This window comes from Microtus ochrogaster, unplaced genomic scaffold, assembly GCF_000317375.1.
Source record: "Microtus ochrogaster isolate Prairie Vole_2 unplaced genomic scaffold, MicOch1.0 UNK122, whole genome shotgun sequence".
NCBI classification, from domain to species: Eukaryota; Metazoa; Chordata; class Mammalia; order Rodentia; family Cricetidae; genus Microtus; species Microtus ochrogaster.
The window spans coordinates 244,524-253,853 of NW_004949220.1; positions in this window are offsets into that span (position 1 = coordinate 244,524).

The following is a 9,330-nucleotide window of genomic DNA, read 5'->3' on the forward strand; positions in this document are numbered from 1 at the left end:
CACCTTACTAGACCTGGATGGAGGTGGGTGGTCCTTGGACTTCCCACAGGGCAGGGAACCCTGATTGCTCCTTGGGCTGACGAGGGAGGGGGACTTGATTGGAGGAGGGGGAGGGAAATGGGAGGCGGTGGCGGGGAGGGGGCAGAAATCTTTAATAAATAATCAAGAAAAATAAATAAAATAAATAAATAAATAAATAAAGAAAAAATTATTCTCCCTAGTTTCTTAGCATGTCTGGAAAAAAATTCTTACCAGTTGATCCAGAAGCCTAGCAGTATTAACTTTTAAGGGAAGAGACAAATAATGCTTTGAAGCAAATTGAAAGATCATGTCTCCACCCAGGGCCAGATGTAGAACTCAGAATCCATTCTTTTGTTCTAGAGAAAAATTGTTGCTTAATGGACCTCAGTGAAGCCCTCTTTACCCCCATCTTTTCATAGAGTATTTCAGTTTTAAGAATGGAAATTGTGAAGTTTCCCTTTCTAGTCGTACCAGGAAAACAGGAGCTGAGGTTCACACTCATAGCCTCTAAGCCTGCTCATCCTTAGAATGTTCTCCTCTCAAGAGTTGAATCTCTAAAATCACATGTGAATACGGACATTGAGTGAATCTTCATACTTCTGGAAGGGGAAGAAAATGAAGTCAGAGGAATATCTATCACCCATTTCTAGCATTTCTGGTCTCAAGGTAGGACAAAGCTAAGAATATATTCAACTTCAGATAAATTTTTAAAATGCTAAATATGTTTAGATTACTTGATACTTTTATTGATTCACTGATACTTCTATTTTTATAAATGATTAATGATAATATAATGTACATAATCTACAAATTGTATATATTTTCTGTCTTGATTAGTTTATACAGTGACTGTGAGTTAGTAAGAACTGCTGCAACCAAGAAAAGTTAAGATGAATGGATATAAGGCCCACTCCATGAGATGAAACCCATGCCTGGCACTGCTTGGGTAGCTAAGAACCTGAGACTATATATACACCATGAACACAGAGAAAAGCCAAATACTATTGTTCTGCTAAAGGAGCATAGCAATAAAATGACTCCTAATGTCATTCTGCTGTACCTATAGATCAGGGTCCTGCTGATTATCAGAGAAGCTTTCTTCTGCAGGAGATGGAAAGTAATACATAGACCCACAACTGTGTAATGTGCAGAGTGAGAGACCTTAGAACACTCAGTTTTTACTGGGATGTCATCATTGAGTCCTTCTCCCCATGGGCCAGGAAGCTATGTAGAAAAGGAGATATGATGACTGTGAGAGCCAGAGAGCATGGTTGACACCAAGGAAACAGTGTCTTCCAGACACAACAGGACTGACCCATATAAAAAGTAACACAGACTGTGGCAGCATACCTAGGGCCTGCACAGGTCCAAGTCATGCAGGGTCCCAATAATGAGATGGAGAAGTGGACATGTGCTCCAGTTCCTAACCAAGAATGTATATCCAATTAACAAACATTTGCAAATGAAAAGTTATTATCTCCAATAAAGTCTTACTGGGAATAGAAGCCACACTTAAGGGCAGACTCCATGTCCAGCTGTAAGATGTCAACACAAATGAATGCAAGGATATTTTTGGAGGTAATTTGGATGAATTATTTTTTACCTTGTCTTTTGTTTGCCATCCTGGTTTCAAATTTTGTGTTTAAGTGAGTTTTATTTGTGTGTTGTTTCTTTCTCTTTCTCTGTGTGTCTATGTGTGTGTGTTTCTGTATGTTTCTTTGTGTGTTTTTCATGATTTTTTTATCCTTTATTTTGCCTGTATTTTCTAAAGAGAGTGAGAAAGAAAGTATGGAGATTAACATGTGGGGAGAGTGAAAAGATCTGGGAGGAGATGAGGGAGCAGAACCATGATTAGAGTATATTGTATAAAAACTCATTAAAAAATCAAAAAATATTTGTTTATTCAAAATAAAATCTTAGTAGATGGGGCCACTAGGAAATTACCTTGACTTCTCTGTTATTTAATTCCAGCCTCTTTCATTGTTTGCCTCAGCACTGTTATGAGGAATCCGCTTCCTATAAAAGTTGTATTTAAAGGTTTATCAAAGTTGACTACTTAAGTGTGCCATGAAAATTGTGAGGTCTTTGTTTATCAACACAGCCTATCTTAGGGTTTTTATTGTTGTAATGAAACACCAGTCAAAAACCAGGTAGGGAAGGAAAGGGCTTATTTGATTTATACTTCCATATCACTGTTCATCATCAGAGGAGGTCAAGACCGGAATTCAAACAGGACAGGAACCTGGAGGCAGGGACTGATTCAAAGACCATAAAGAAGTACTGCTTACTGGCTGACTCTTCATGGATCACTCAACCTGCTTTCTTATGGAGCCCCAGACCACCAGTCTAGGGATGTCCCCATCCATAAGGGACTGGGCCTTCCCCTATTAACCACTAATTAAGAAAATGCCCCACAGACCTGCTTATAACCCTAATTTATTAAAGAATTTTTTCCTCAACTGAGGCTCCCTCCTCTCCAATGACCCTAGCTTCTGACCAATTGGCATAAAACTTGACAGTACACATCCTTAAGCTTCCAAGATTGGGGCTCCAATGTGGTTTAATGATTCCCCAAAATTGTCATTTGGTGCTAATTTGTAACATAACGGCTGGCTTGTTGGGGTTTCTGTCCTGCCAGGTACCCCACAGTCAGCAAGGTCCCAAAGAAAATCACACAGAAAGTCTACAGTAGGTTATAAACTGATTGGCCCAATAGCTCAGGCTTCTTATTAGCTCTTGTAACTTATATTAACCCATTGTTCTTAACTATGCTAGCCATATGGCTTGGTACCTTTCACAGCAGGGTAGGTCACATATTGCTTCTTTGGTGATCTGCGATGGACTGCAGGAAGAGCTTCCTGCTTCCCAGAATACTCCAGTTCTCTTTGCTCCACATCTACTTCCTGTCTGGTTTTCCCGCCTATACTTCCTGCCTAGCTGATCAGCATTTATTTAAAATATGATTGACAGGATACAGACAATTCTCCTGCACCACTTCCCCCTCTTTTGGTGCTCAACGTGGGGCTGCATTTTAAAATGGCACAGCTTTTTTCCTGCTGAGGCTGCTGAGTCAGGAAAGTTTCTCTGTGGCACCCCAGCAGCAAACAGCAAAAAGCTGTGTTAAACTCTGTTTTTTCTGTGTTTAAAATTAAGCTCTCTCAGGTTTTTAAGTGGATTTAATTGGACACATTGGGTGCCAATCTGTAGTAATAGGGGAGTTGGCTGCATTCCCGGCACCCCACTAGCTTATACCCTGAAATAACAACACACAAATTTTATTAATTTAAACACTGCCTGGCCCATTAGTTCTAACCTTTAATTGGCTAACTCTTAAACATTTGTTAAACCCATCTCTATTAAATTGTATCACCACTTGACTGTGGCTTGCTGGCATGAGTCTAACCACCATCCATCTCAGAGAGGAGAGCCATGGTGTCTGCCTGACTCTGCTTCTTTCTCCCAGAATTCTGTTCTGTCTACTCCACCCACTTAAGGTCTGGCTTGTCAAAAGGCCAAGGTAGCTTCTTTATTTAACCAATGAAAGTAACACATAGTCAGAAGACCCTCCTACACCACTAGTTCATTGTGGGTATTTACCTTGTTATGTGAGCAAAATTCTTTTGCTGAAGGACTAAGAGAGTTACAATCAATTAGAAGTGTCATACGAGAGGATGGATCATTTTTGTTTTAGCACCAACATCCTGAAATAACTGCAGTAGCTAATGAAGAGCTTAAACAAGAGCTCTATCATCACCCTTGCAGATTCTGTAAGGATTCATCAGAGAAGAAACAAACCAAATAGAATAAGACTCCTAGTTGGACTGATGGTTATAAGGAGCAAACAAACGGTGTTTGTCAGGTACTTAGCATACTGCCTGGTGTCACTATAGCTAGCAAACGAAAATACAAGATATTAATTTTAATTTTGATTTCATATTATTTTCTTGTTCTTGGATCTACTTATAGCTTTTATTGTTTACCCAGAATGAGACATATACTTAAATAGTATTTATTCATTGGTTACCTAAGTTTAAGTGGGTGCTTTTTGTTGCAAAAAAAAAATATTACAAAAGCTGAAATGACACATCAAACCCCACACACTATTACTAGGAGACTTCAACACTCCACTCTGCCCAATATACAGGTAAAACAGACAGAAACTTAACAGAGAAATAAGAGAACTAACAGAAGTCATGACTCAAATGAACTTAATAGGCATCTATTTGAACATTCCACCCAAACACAAAAGAATATACCTTCTTCTCAGCACCTCATGGAACCTTCTCCAAAATTGACAACATACTCTTAACAAAGCAAACCTCAACAGACACAAACAATTGCAATAACCTCCTCTATCATATTGGATTACTGTGACTTAAAGTTAGGATTTAACAACAATAGTAATTGGAAAAATACAAACTCATGGAACTTGAACAGTGCTCAATTAAATCATCCAAGTCAAGGAAGAAATATAGAAATGAAAGATTTCCTAAAATTCAAAAATGAAAGCATAACATACCTAAACCTATGGGACACTATGAAAGCAGTACTAAAATGAAAGTTCATAACACTAAGTGCCTACATAAAGAAATTGGAGAAATCTCACACTAGAAACTTAACAGCACATCTGAAAGCTCTACAACAAAAACAAGCAGACTCATGCATGTGGAATAGATGACAGGAAATAATCAAACTGAGAACCAAAATCAGTAAAGAAGAAACAAAGAAAACAGTGCAAAAGATCAATGAAACAAAGAGTTGGTTCTTTGAGAAAATCAACATGATATCAAACATTTATCTAACATAATCAAAAGGCAGATAAAGAACATCCAAATTAACAAAATGAGAAATGCAAATCAAAACCACTCTGAGATTCTATCTTACACCTGTAAAATGGCCAAGATCAAAAACACTGATGACAACCTATGCTGGAGAGGTTGTGGGGAAAGGGAAAGCCTTCTGCATTGCTGGTGGGAATGCAAGCTGGTACAGCCCCTTTGTATATCAGTGTGGTGATTTCTCAGAAAATTAGGAAACAACCTTCCTCAAGACTCAATAATAGCACTTTGGGTATATATCCAAAGGATGCTCAATTGTGCCACAAGGATGTGATCAACTATGTTCATAGCAATATTGTTTCTCATTGCCAGTACCTGGAAACAACCTAAATGAACCTTGACAACAGAATGGATAAGGAAACTGTGGTACATTTACACAATGGAGTACTACACAGCAGAAAAAATAACGACATCTTGAATATTGCAGGAAAATGGATGGAGTTAGAAAACATTATTTTGAGTGAAGCAACCCAGACACAGAAAGACAAGTATCACATGTATCACTCATAAGTGATTTTTAAATATAAAGCAAAGAAAATAAGCTTACAAATCACAATCCCAGAGAACATGAGGACACTAAGAGAGACATACATAGATCTAATCTATATGAGAAGTAGAAAGTAGAAAAAAGACAAGAACTCCTGAGTAAATTGGGAGCATGGAGGCTTTGAGAGAGGGATGAAGGGGAGGGGAGAGGCAAGAAGGGGAGCAGAGAAGTATGTAGAGCTCAATAAAATTCAATAAAAAGAGAATTTCAAATGTGTTGGAGGAGGCCACTAGTTGGTTCCCAGCTCCTTGGCTAGCTTAAACCTGAAATAATGACAGAGAAACTATATTAATTAAATGGCTGTTTGGCCCATCAACTCTAGCTTCTTATTGGTTAACTCTTACATCTGAATTTAACCCATTTCTATTAATTTTCATACTGCCATGAAGCTGTGGCTTACCAGCTAAAGTTCCCAGTGTCTGTCTCTGGAGGTCTTCATGGCATCACCCTGATTCCGACCTTCTTTCTCCCAGCATACACCCTACTATTCCCTGCCTAATTCTATTCTTTTCTTTCATAGGCTCAAAGCAGTTCTTTATTCATTGACCAAAAAAAGCAACACATAGACAGAAGGACCTCCCACATCATAAATGCCTGAAAGACACTTAAGGAAATGTCTAACTACTTAGCAATCATGGAAATGCAAATCAAAATGACTCTGTCTCTGTCAAAATGGCTGATGGGGGAGAGTCTTCTGTTTTGTGTTAATTTCATTGGTTAAATAAAGAGACTGCCTTGGCCCTTTAATAGGACATAAAATTAGGTAGGCAGAGTAAACAGAACAGAATGCTGGGAGAAAGAAGCTGAGTCAAGGAGTCGCCATGATTCTCCTACAGGACACAGACGCAGGTTAAGATCTTTCCTGGTAAGCACACCTCGTGGTGCTACATAGATTATTAGAAATGGGTTAAGAGGCTGAAACTAGTGGGCCAGGCAGTGTTTAAAAGAATAGTTTGTGTGTTGTTATTTCTGGCATAAAGCTAGCCGTGCGGGCGGCTGGGTGGTGGGACACAGCCCCGCCGCTCCTATTTCAACAAATGGCTAAGATAAAAAACCATCAGTAATACCTTATGCTGGAGAGGATGCAGAATAAGTGGAATACTGCCCCATTGTTCGTAGGAACACAAACTTGTACAACCACTGCATTTTCTCAGAAAATTGGGAATCAACCTACTGAAAGACTCAGGAATACCATTCTTGGTCATATAACCAATAGATGCTCAAACATACTATAAGAACATTTGTTCAACTGTATTTGTTTATGCCAGAATTATTTGTAATAGCCAGAACCTGGAAACAACCTAGATGCTGATCAACCAAAGAATGCATAAAAAATGTGGTACATTTACACAATGGAGTAATAGTCAGTGGTAAGAAAAAATAAACAATGACCATGCACAAAACTCGAGTCCAAATGGATTAAAGACCTCAATATTAATCTGAACATGCTGAACCTGATAGAAGAGAAAGTGGGAAGTAGTCTACAATACATGGGCACAGGAGACCACTTTCTACGTATAATCGCAGTAGCACAGACAATAAGGGCAACATTGAATAGAGGGGACCTCCTAAAACAGAAGCTTCTGTAAAGCAAAGGACACTGTCATTAAGACAAAAAGGCAACCCACTGACTGGGAGAAGATCTTCACCAACTCCGCAACAGACAAAAGTCTGATCTCCAAAATATACAAAGAACTCAAGAAACTAGACTTTAAAATGCTAATTAACCCAATAAAAAAATGGGGTACTGAACTGAACAGAGAATTCTCAACAGAAGAAGTTCAAATGGCCAAAAGACACTAAAGGTCATGCTCAACCTCCTTAGTAATCAGGCGAATGCAAAACAAAACAACTTTGAGATACTATCTCACACCTGTCAGAATGGATAAAATCAAAAACACCAATGAAAACTTATGCTGGAGAGGATATGGAGTAAGAGGAACACTGATCCATTGCTGGTGGGTATGAAAACTTGTGCAACCACTTTGGAAAGCAGTGTGGCAGTTTCTCAGGAAATTCAGGATCAACCTACCCCAGGATCCAGTGATACCACTCTTGGGAATATACCCAAGAGATGCCCTATCATACTAAAAAAGCATTTGCTAAATTATGTTCATAGCAGAATTATTTTTAATAGCCAGAACCTGGAAACAACCTAGATGCCCCTCAATGGAAGAATTGATAAAGAAAATATGGAATATATACACATTAGAGTACTACTCAGTGGTAAAAAAAACAATGATATCTTGAATTTTGTATGCAAATGGATGGAAATAGAAAACACTATCCTGAGTGAGGTGACCCAGACCCAAAAAGATGAATATGGTATGTACTCACTCATAAGTGGATTCTAGTCATAATTAAAAGACATTGATCATGTAAGTCGTGATACTAGAGAAGCTAAATAAGAAGGTGAACCCAAAGAAAAATATATAGTTATCCTCCTGGATATTGGAAGTAGACAAAATGGCCAGGCAAAAAATGGGAACTTGGTGCAGGGGTGTGGTGGGGGTAAGGGGAGATGGGAGAGAAAAGTGAGAAGGGAAGGATGGGGAGAAATTGGAGGGAATGGGAGGGTTGGGATGGAGGAAGGATGGATATTGGAGCAGGGAAGTAGATATCTTAATTAAGGGACCCATTTTAGGGTTGGCAAGAGACTTGACCCTAGAGGGGTTCATAGGTGTCCAAGGAGATGTCCCTAGCTAGTTCCTTGGGCAGCTGATGAGTGGGAGCCTGAAATGGCCCTATCCTACAGCCACACTGATGAATATTTTGCATATCACCATAGAACCTTCATCTGGCGATGGATAGAGATAGAGACGGAGAACCACATTGGAGCACAGAACTGAGCTCCCAAGGTCCAAATGAGGAGCAGAAGGAGGGAGAACATGAACAAGGAAGTCAGAACCAGAGAGGGGTGCACCCACCCACTAAGACAGTGGGGCTGATCTATTGGGAGCTCACCAAGGCCAGCTGAACTGGGAATGATAGAGCATGTTATCAAACTGGACTCAATTCATTGGCGAACAATGAATGCTGACTGAGAAGCCCAGGACAATGGCACTGGGTTTTGATCCTACTGCATGTACTGGCTTTGTGGGAGCCTAGTCTGTTTGGATGCTCACCTTCCTAGACCTGGATGGAGGGGGGAGGACCTTGGACTTCACACAGGGCAGGGAACACTGACTGCTCTTTGGACTGGAGAGGGAGAGGGATGGGAAGTGGGGGAATGAGGGAGGGAAATGGGAGGAGGTTGAAATTTTTAATAATAATAATAATAATAATAATAATAATAATAATAATAATAAAAATTTTTGACAAGGATAAAAATAATTTATGTCTCCACAAGAGAATAATGTCCCAAACTAGATCTTCTTTCTGCTGCCCTCTGCAAGCAGCATTTGGGCTTATATAATGCTCTGTGCAACTGAACAGCTGAATATGATTGTCTTTTTCTTCTCACAAGCAATGTCTGTTTCTGCTTGCCTTCCAAATTTTCCTGACAATAGTCATTGTGGTATTTCAGTCCCTGGAGAAAACTCTGGAATATGTACCCTTTTAAATGTCTATGTAAAAGAAGGTTTAAACTGACTCATAAGAACAAAAATATCTAACCATATGTTAATTCAAGCGGAATTTGTTTAGGAAACATCTGTTAAGGGATGAGTGGGATTCCAACTTCTCTCAAGAATTGTGGAGATTGGTACAAAAACCTACCAAACAGAACAAAAGCAGTTCAGTGAAATAAGATATACTCATAATGTTTGTGCATCTCATTGAGTTTACAGATTTATTAATGTGAAGTTTAGAAGTCTAAAGATGATCTCTCCCTTTGTACTAACTAGATAGAGTCATGAAAGAATTATTTTCTTTGTTAAATTTTGTTACTGGCGATATGTGGATGAAGATTAAACTGTAGATATT